At 37.6% G+C, this 8511-nt stretch overlaps 1 pseudogene; it reads left to right on the forward strand.

Annotated features, from left to right (window-relative positions):
• Positions 1-8333: 8333 nt before the first annotated feature.
• LOC131629953 (small nucleolar RNA R71) lies at positions 8334-8433 on the forward strand (annotated as a pseudogene).
• Positions 8434-8511: the final 78 nt, after the last annotated feature.

Below are 8511 nucleotides of genomic sequence, written 5' to 3' on the forward strand. Positions count from 1 at the left end.
TATGGGTGTCTTACAGTTCTTGAAGCTTTGATGACCAATCTTTTCTAGATATAACAATTATTTTTCTAATATTTGTTTAATTTCCTTATTGGAAACTTCAACTTGACCACTTGCTTGTGGGTGATAGGGAGTTGCTATTCGGTGCCTAAATCCATACTTAAGTAAAAGTTTTTCAAATATTCTTGATATGAAGTGAGACCCACTATCACTAATGACGAGTCTTAGAATATCGAATCTAGGAAAGATTGTGTTTTTGAACAGTTTGTTCACAACTCGTGCATCTTTTGTAGGAGAAGTTATTGCCTCAATCCACTTAGATACATAATCTATAGCTACAAGTATGAATTTATTTCCAAATTATGATGGGAAACGACCCATGAAATCAATTCCCCACACATCAAAGACTTCTACTTCCAAGATGTTTTTTAGAGGCATCTCGTCGCGTTGGGAAATGTTTCCAGTGCGTTGGCAACAGTCACATTTGACGATTGTAGTATGTACATCTTCCAATCAGTGAAGCCAATAGAGGCCTGATTGAAGAATTTTCGCACATGTCTTTGAAGTGCTAGCATGCCCTCCATGGGGCAGCGTGGCAATGGGTTATTATGCTATCAACCTCTTATTCAGGGACGCAAAGATGAAAAATACCATCGACACCTCTTTTAAAAAGGAGGGTTCGTCCCAATAATACTATTTAAGGTCGTGGAAAAATATCTTTTTCTGCTGATGAGTAAGTGTGGGGGTAGTATTTCGTCTACTACGTAATTGACAAAGTTAGCATACCAAGGGACCGTGGATTGTGCTAATACAGTTTCCACTTCTTCGTTTTCATTGCCGAAACTATCTCCTTCAGAGGAATCATCGAATTGAGAACAACTGGGTGTGTGATTTCCTAAGGGAAATCAAACAAGTGGAAACTAAACAATAGGGAAAGATGGTCTGCTACCATGTTTTCTGTCAGCTTTTTATCTCTTATTTCTAAGTCGAATTCTTGGAACAATAAGATCCACCTAAGGAGTTTTGGCTTAGCATCTATCTTGCTTAGTAGGTACCTAATGGCAGTGTGGTCTGTGTAGATGACAATTTTAGCTCCCACTAAGTAGGAACTAAATTTATCAATCGCAAAAGCCACGGCTAGAAGCTCTTTTTCTATGGACGGTGAATTGATTGAGAATGAGGAATTATTCCAATGGAAATGATAGTTGATGGATTAATTCTGTAGATGGTATGTCTTGAGTATTGTTGGATTATAGTCGGGTGATTTTCGTAGTTGGATGAAAAGAAAGGATGTTGGTAGATCTTAGAAGCAAGCGAGAGAGATGGAACTTATGTTCATCAATCTCAAATTCTGATTTTTTTGGAATTATGGAGCAGCTGTCAGTAAAAGGGGCATAACATTTTTACTTGTGATTCAGATTGAAGCGGTTCTGGACTTTTTGGAAAGCTTACAAAATTCCCTACAGTTTGCTTATAATATTTGTCATTAGGAAGTTTGTGAAGAGGGATAAAAGTGTGTTTTAATATTGGGTCTGATGCTTACTTTTTGGAAAATTATGCATGCGGGAATTCTGAACCAGTCCCATTGCAAGGATGATAACTTTTTACTCGTAACTCGGATTTGAGCGATTCTTGATGTTCTGCAATCTACACGAATTTCCCTTCATTTTGGAATATAATTTTGTGCTTGGAAGGTCTGTACTTGTGTTTGAAGTTGGGTGATTCTTGCTAAAAATTGAAAAGGTGAAGAAGAATGTAAAATATTGATGAAACATTTGTATTTGTAGGAATGTGACAGTATCGGAAAAAAAAAAGCATAGATATGCAATTTATGTAGAATGAGAATGATTATAGTGACGATGTTATGAGATGGTAATGTTGAGAAGAGAACGAATTCAAGAGAGATCGCGATAATAATGTTGAGTTGTGAATTGAATGAGGCCAAGTGTGAAACTAGGTGGATTATAAAGGTTCTGAGAATAAAAGAAAGACGATTGGTTGGTTAGCGTTGTTGAAATTCTTAACTTAGATGAAAGTTGCAATTGGAGCGAACCGAATCGGATTGTACTTGATGTAGTAACAATTCCCGATGTTAGAAGGATGTTTAATTGATAATTGTGTGGTGCTACGAGCGTGTATAAGAATGTGTATTGGATTTTGAATGTTTTTGTATCGTTGGGGAGGTTGGAATTAAGGAAACTAAGAAGACGTTGGTAGGCCTTAGAGAATTGGCGGAACATTATGCTTACGGACTTGGGCACAAGTTGAAGTACGCTATTGTCGTTGGGTAATGATTATCTATGCCACTGTTATGTTTACCGGCTGTCTATTGGCAAATTGAGGAACTGATCACCCTTAATCTATTGTTGATAGTAGACGGAATCGTAATTGATGGATAGACGTGTCATGACAACTAGTATAGTATGTACGTTGAAATGGTTGAAGTCAAGCCTAGCGCTTGTGTATTAATTGATTTATCAATGATTGTTTTTAAAGAATTGTGTGTATTGTTATACAATGTGTTGTGGGTAGCCTCATGGAGTGAATCCTAGATTGTGGAATCCATTATGAATTGTGGCCTTTTGGCGAATAAATGCATTGTCTAAATTAAAGGTAAATGCATGTTAATTGTGAATGAGTTCGTTGTAGTTGGCGTAATTGATGTGATAGTATGAGATGAATGCATGAATATATATTGTGAATATGTATGCATTTCAAGAGTGTCTTGAGTCATTTTGCATGTGAAGCGTCATGATATACATTCTTGTGTTGTGTGATTCTAATGAGAATCTGTTGTAACATCGTGTGCCCATGTGGGGTGTGAGCGATGATTACAAGCGATTGTGTGCCCATGTGGGGTGTGAGAAATCGGATTGTGTGCCTATGTGAGGTGTGAGCAATCCATAAACATTGTGTGCCCGTGTGGGGTGTGAGCAATGGGTGAACATCGTATGCTCGACGGTGAGTTACATTAAGTAACGAACAATGGTTCCAATAAGTTCCTGAATGAACTTGAGATGATTGAGTCGGTACCGCATTGCATTTGCATAGAGTCGTGAGTCGGTCTCTATGATTTGCATTTATCATCTTTGTATTCGTGCATTGATGAATGAACACGAATATGTATGTTTATGTTGAATGTTCCGAGGTGTTGTCTTACGGATCTAAGTTTGAAGTATTCGGTAACTACGAGAGCGTAGAATACCTGTTGGAACAGAACTTTCGAAGAGTTAAGTCGAAAATATTTATTATGTTGGTTTTGGTGATTGAAAGTTGGAGTAAACTTGGCAGAGTTGATACTTTACAAGTAATCAGAGTGCGCAGCGAATGCATGGTGTAGTGCAGTTGTTCACACATGAGTAAAAATGATGTTGGCAGGTTGGTTGCGTTGATGTCGTGTTTAAGTTGTGTGTTCTTATATTGTTGTGTTCTAGATCTTAAACTGGAGAATTCCTAAGTTGGTTACTCTTGGTGTTGTGATGTTAAGTTGTAAAATGTGTTACTTGGGTAGCATTCGTGTTGTTTTTGCCATTGATGTTATGAATTGTTGTATCATACATGGGGTTGCCTTTCGGAGATGATAGTTGATTAGTCGGATGGAATAAGTAGTTGGAGTAGTTGAATCGGATAAATTTTCGAGGACGAAAATATTCTAAGTGGGGGAGAGTTGTAACACCCCAAATTCTAAACTAATTATTTATTTAATTATTTTAGCGTGAATCTATGAGTCATTGTGAAGTATTGAAAATGTGATGATATGTTGAGCCCTTATTATGGTTTGTGATGATCTGTGATGTTTGAGATTATGATTACTTATGTGATGTCTTGATGATTTATGTGATGTCGTGGTGGTTTGCGTGAGGCTTATGTGTATCGATGAATTTTGGCGTATTTTAGAATAATTAGTGGAATTATTTTAATTAGTAAAATAAAATAATATCAGTGTTAGAGATATTAAAGGTAAGAGTGGTCATTTGTGAATAGTTAGTGAGGGCAATATGGGAAGACCATATTAGGGGTCCTAGGGGTAAAAAGAGAAAGGAGAAAAGAGAGGATTCATTCTGTACGATCAAAGTTTTGAGAAGAGGCAGAGGGAGAGAGCTAGGGCACGAAGAACATGGAGGAATACATAGAGAGAACGCAAAGAGGAATAGAATCCAACCGTGAATTAAGGTAAGGGGGGACTCTTCCTTTTAGTATCTCTTATGTGGTCTTAGGTAATAAGTAGATTGATGTATGGTTTGATTCAATTAGATATTGTGATCGTTAGGTTACGGTGTTATGATTTGGATTGAATTGATGAAATTGTATGATTGATGATTATAATGCGTTATTTTTTTAGGTATGATGATGTATGATGACAAATTCGATGTTTGTATACCTGTATATGATGTCTGGAATCGATTTTGGGTGAAAAGGGTGTGAAATCGCAGGTCTGTCGCAGACCTGAGAATTGGTAAAATCGCAGGTCCGCTGAGCGGAGGGGGGTCCGCTGAGCGGAGGTCCCGACCTGGTTAGATTTTATCTAACGTCGCTAGAGGTTCGCTGAGCGGAGGTCTAAAGGGATTCGCTTCTGCCTCACGTCGCTGAGCGAAACTTGCAGTGCGGGATTTTTTCTAAAACTTTAAAATGGCGTATCTTTTGATCCGTGAATCCTTTCTTAGTGTCGTTTTGGGTGTTGTTCAAGTAATTGAATGTTTTATATGATGAATGATGAATATGGGCAGTGGCCGACTTTATTTCTTTAAAACTTGATTTAATTACTTGATGAGAATTGAACATTGTGTGTATGTGAAATAGGTGTGACAATATATTTGATGTGGTGATGAATTGGTATGATTATTATTATGATAGTGATGAATGCATGACTATTTGAATGATGTTGAAAACATGTACATACTTATTCGGTGATGTGGTGTTGAGATGAGTTGTTCATCGTGATTCAGTGATGTTTTTAAGTATATTATGTGTGTTTCATTCATTCATATGCATTTGATGATGGATCCCGGTGATGTTTGGATCGTTGGTGGACATATTTCCCATTGTGCGGAAATTGTGTCGGTGGGCCGTATCTCGATGAGGCGTAGGTCGGTTAGGTGGATTGATTCCACAGTTTATTGGTGCCACATGCATAGTGTCAGTTGTGTCATATGCATTTTGTCATAACATGGTTGTATGGATTTCTGTGTTGTGCCGACTTTATTTCTTTAAAACTTGATTTAATTACTTGATGAGAATTGAACATTGTGTGCATGTGAAATAGGTGTGACAATATATTTGATGTGGTGATGAATTGGTATGATTATTATTATGATTGTGATGAATGCATGACTATTTGAATGATGTTGAAAACATGTACATACTTATTCGGTGATGTGGTGTTGAGATGAGTTGTTCATCGTGATTCAGTGATGTTTTTAAGTATGTTATGTGTGTTTCATTCATTCATATGCATTTGATGATGGATCCCGGTGATGTTTGGATCGTTGGTGGACATATTTCCCATTGTGCGGAAATTGTGTCGGTGGGCCGTATCTCGATGAGGCGTAGATCGGTTAGGTGGATTGATTCCACAGCTTATTGGTACCACATGCATAGTGTCAGTTGTGTCATATGCATTTTGTCATAACATGGTTGTATGGATTTCTGTGTTGTGTGTTGTAATCTATTATTGTGTGAATTGATGAATGATAAGTGTGAATCTGTATGTATAATTGGGTGAACGGTATATTTTGATGCTTGTTGCTTATAATTTGCATAATATTTACTAATTGCGAATGAGACTCACCCTTACATGTTGTCATTTTCAGATTGAGGAGTAGCGACATTAGTGCTCGGTGAGGATGACTCGTAGAGTTTATCCGTTTATGTTGGGTCGTGTCGGTCATGCTCTGATCTTGTAACATTGGGGAACAATAGTTTTAGAGTTTTATGAGATTACTCTATTTTATTTGGTGTTGGATTATAATTCCATTTAGTTGTATTGACGATGTTTCTTATTCTGTTGTGATAAACATGATTATGTTTTGGTGAGTCGTTTCCTAATGAAGCATGACTTTGACCTTAGTTGGATTATTTGTTTTTAAATAATTGTGGCACCCTTGTGTTTATGTTTTTACTCTGATTATTTATTTAAATTTCAGCGGGGTTTAGAAGGGTGTTACACAATGGCTATATGAAATAGGATAGATAATTCCAGCATCAAGTAGTTTTAGCAATTCTTTCCTGACTACATCACTCATGATCGGATTAATCCTCCTTTAATGTTCTCTAGAGGTTTTTGAGACCTCTTCTAACATGATCATGTGCATACATATGGAGGGGCTAATCCCTTTTAAATCAGAGATGTTACATCTCAAACTTTAGGACATTTTCTTAGCACAACTAAGAGTTTCTCAGTTTCATCTTTTCGTTGATATGAATCAACTATTATTAGACGGCTTAGTAGTTCGTCTAGGAACTCATATATAAGGTTTTTGGGCAACTCCTTGAGTTCTACTAACATTTGCTTAAGGCCAGGCATGTGATCTTGGGTAAGTGCTAGACATTCTCTTTGACTGCCGTTTACATATGGTTGACGGAATTCATCATCTTCAAGTATAGGTGGTGTTGGATTTTTTAGGATTTTTGTACCTGGAGGGTTTTCCATCTCAAATTCCTTTACACACTAGTCAATGATGGCTATAAAGTAGCAGGTGTCATCTATAGCAGGTGCTTTCATAGACCTAGAAAGAATAAACTCAATTTTCTCTTCACCTACTTCGAAAGTAAGTTTTCCTCCTTTTACATCGATTATTGCACCTGCAGTAGCTAAAAAGGGTCTTCCTAAAAGAATTGGGATACTTGAGTCTTTTTTTTATCCATCACTACGAAGTCTGTAGGGATGTATAATTGACCGATCCTTACTGGAACATTTTCCAGGATTCCTACTGGATATTTAACTGAACGATCTGCCAACTGTAGTGACATCCTAATGGGTTTTAGGCTTTCTAGGTTTTATCTCTCGGTAATTAAAAGCGACATTAAACTAACACTAGCTCCTAGGTCGCAAAGTGCTTTATCGATCACAAACTTGCAAATAACACTGGGAATGGAGAAATTGTCATGGTCTTTTAATTTCAGAGGCATTTTGTTTTGTAGGACGGCGCTACACTCTTCAGTGAGTGCCACTAAACTATCATCATATAGCTTTCTATTGTATGATAATATTTCCTTAAGAAATTTAGCATATGAGGGCATTTGGGTGATGGCTTCTGAGAAAGGGATAGTAATGTGAAGTTGCTTTAAGAGTTCTACAACCTTCTCAAACTGACCATCAGTTTTGGGAATGGGTGACTTATATGGAGGTGGAGGTATATATGGTGTTTCTTTCTCGACTGTCTCCTTATCTTTGGGTGCCAACCCATCATTATTTTATGGTTCTCTTGCATGAGTATTATCATTTACATTCTCTGGCTTTTTGTTTACTTTTTCAGTCATTGGTTGGTTTTGAACTCTCGAGTCTTTGGGTCCTTCTAACTCCGTCCCACTTTGTAGTGTGATGGCTTTAGCACGACCCTTAGAATTTGGTTGAGGTTGGCCAGGAAATGTGCCAGCAGGAGTAGCATTAGCTCCTTGTTGTTGAGCTACTTGTGAGATCTGTATCTCAAGCGTTTGGTTATGGATGGCTAAAGCATCTACTTTATTCACTAATTGATTGATATGTTCACTCGTGTGAACGTTTTGGTCCAAAAACTACTTGTTTTGTTGAGATTGGGATGCAATGAAGTTTTTCATCGTTAGCTCCAAGTTAGATTTTCTAGGTGCATTAGGAGCAGTAGGGGTTCCTTTTTGAAATCCTGGAGGTATGGTTGGTGGTGGACTAGGAGCAAACAGATCATTGTTGTTTTTATAGGAGAAATTTAGATGATTCGTTAGAAGTGTTGGAATATGGATTCCTTTGAGCATAGTTTACTTGGCCAGGTTGGATTCCATTCAGAAGGTGACATTCGATAACGATGTGTCCAGGAATTCCACAAACTTCACAGTTTGGATTGACAGCAGCTACGATAGCAACGGGAGTTGTTAGATTATCGATCTTTTGGGTAAGGGCGTCCATTTTGGTATTGACGTTGTTTATGCCGTTGACTTCAAACATACCACCCTTAGGTTGGGACTTTTCTACAGGAGTACGCTTGCTTCCCTACTGATAATAATTTTGGGCCATGTTTTCTATAAGCTCATAAGCTTCTTGAAAGGGTTTGTCCATTAATGCGCCGTCAGCTACAACGTCCATGGTTTGTCTTGTGTTGTACAAAATACCACTGTAAAAGGTATGAATAATCAACCATTATTCTAAATCGTGATGTGGGCAAAATCTCGTCATATCCTTATATCTCTCCTAAGCCTCAAAAAGTGACTCGCCTTCTTTATGTATAAAACTGTTTATCTGGCTCTTAGCATAGCAGTCTTGCTTATAGGAAAATATCGTGTTAAGAAAGCCTTCTTTAGTTGGTTCCATGTAGTAATGGAACC

Source organism: Vicia villosa, unplaced genomic scaffold (genome assembly GCF_029867415.1).
Source record: "Vicia villosa cultivar HV-30 ecotype Madison, WI unplaced genomic scaffold, Vvil1.0 ctg.000622F_1_1, whole genome shotgun sequence".
In the NCBI taxonomy this organism is placed as follows: Eukaryota; Viridiplantae; Streptophyta; class Magnoliopsida; order Fabales; family Fabaceae; genus Vicia; species Vicia villosa.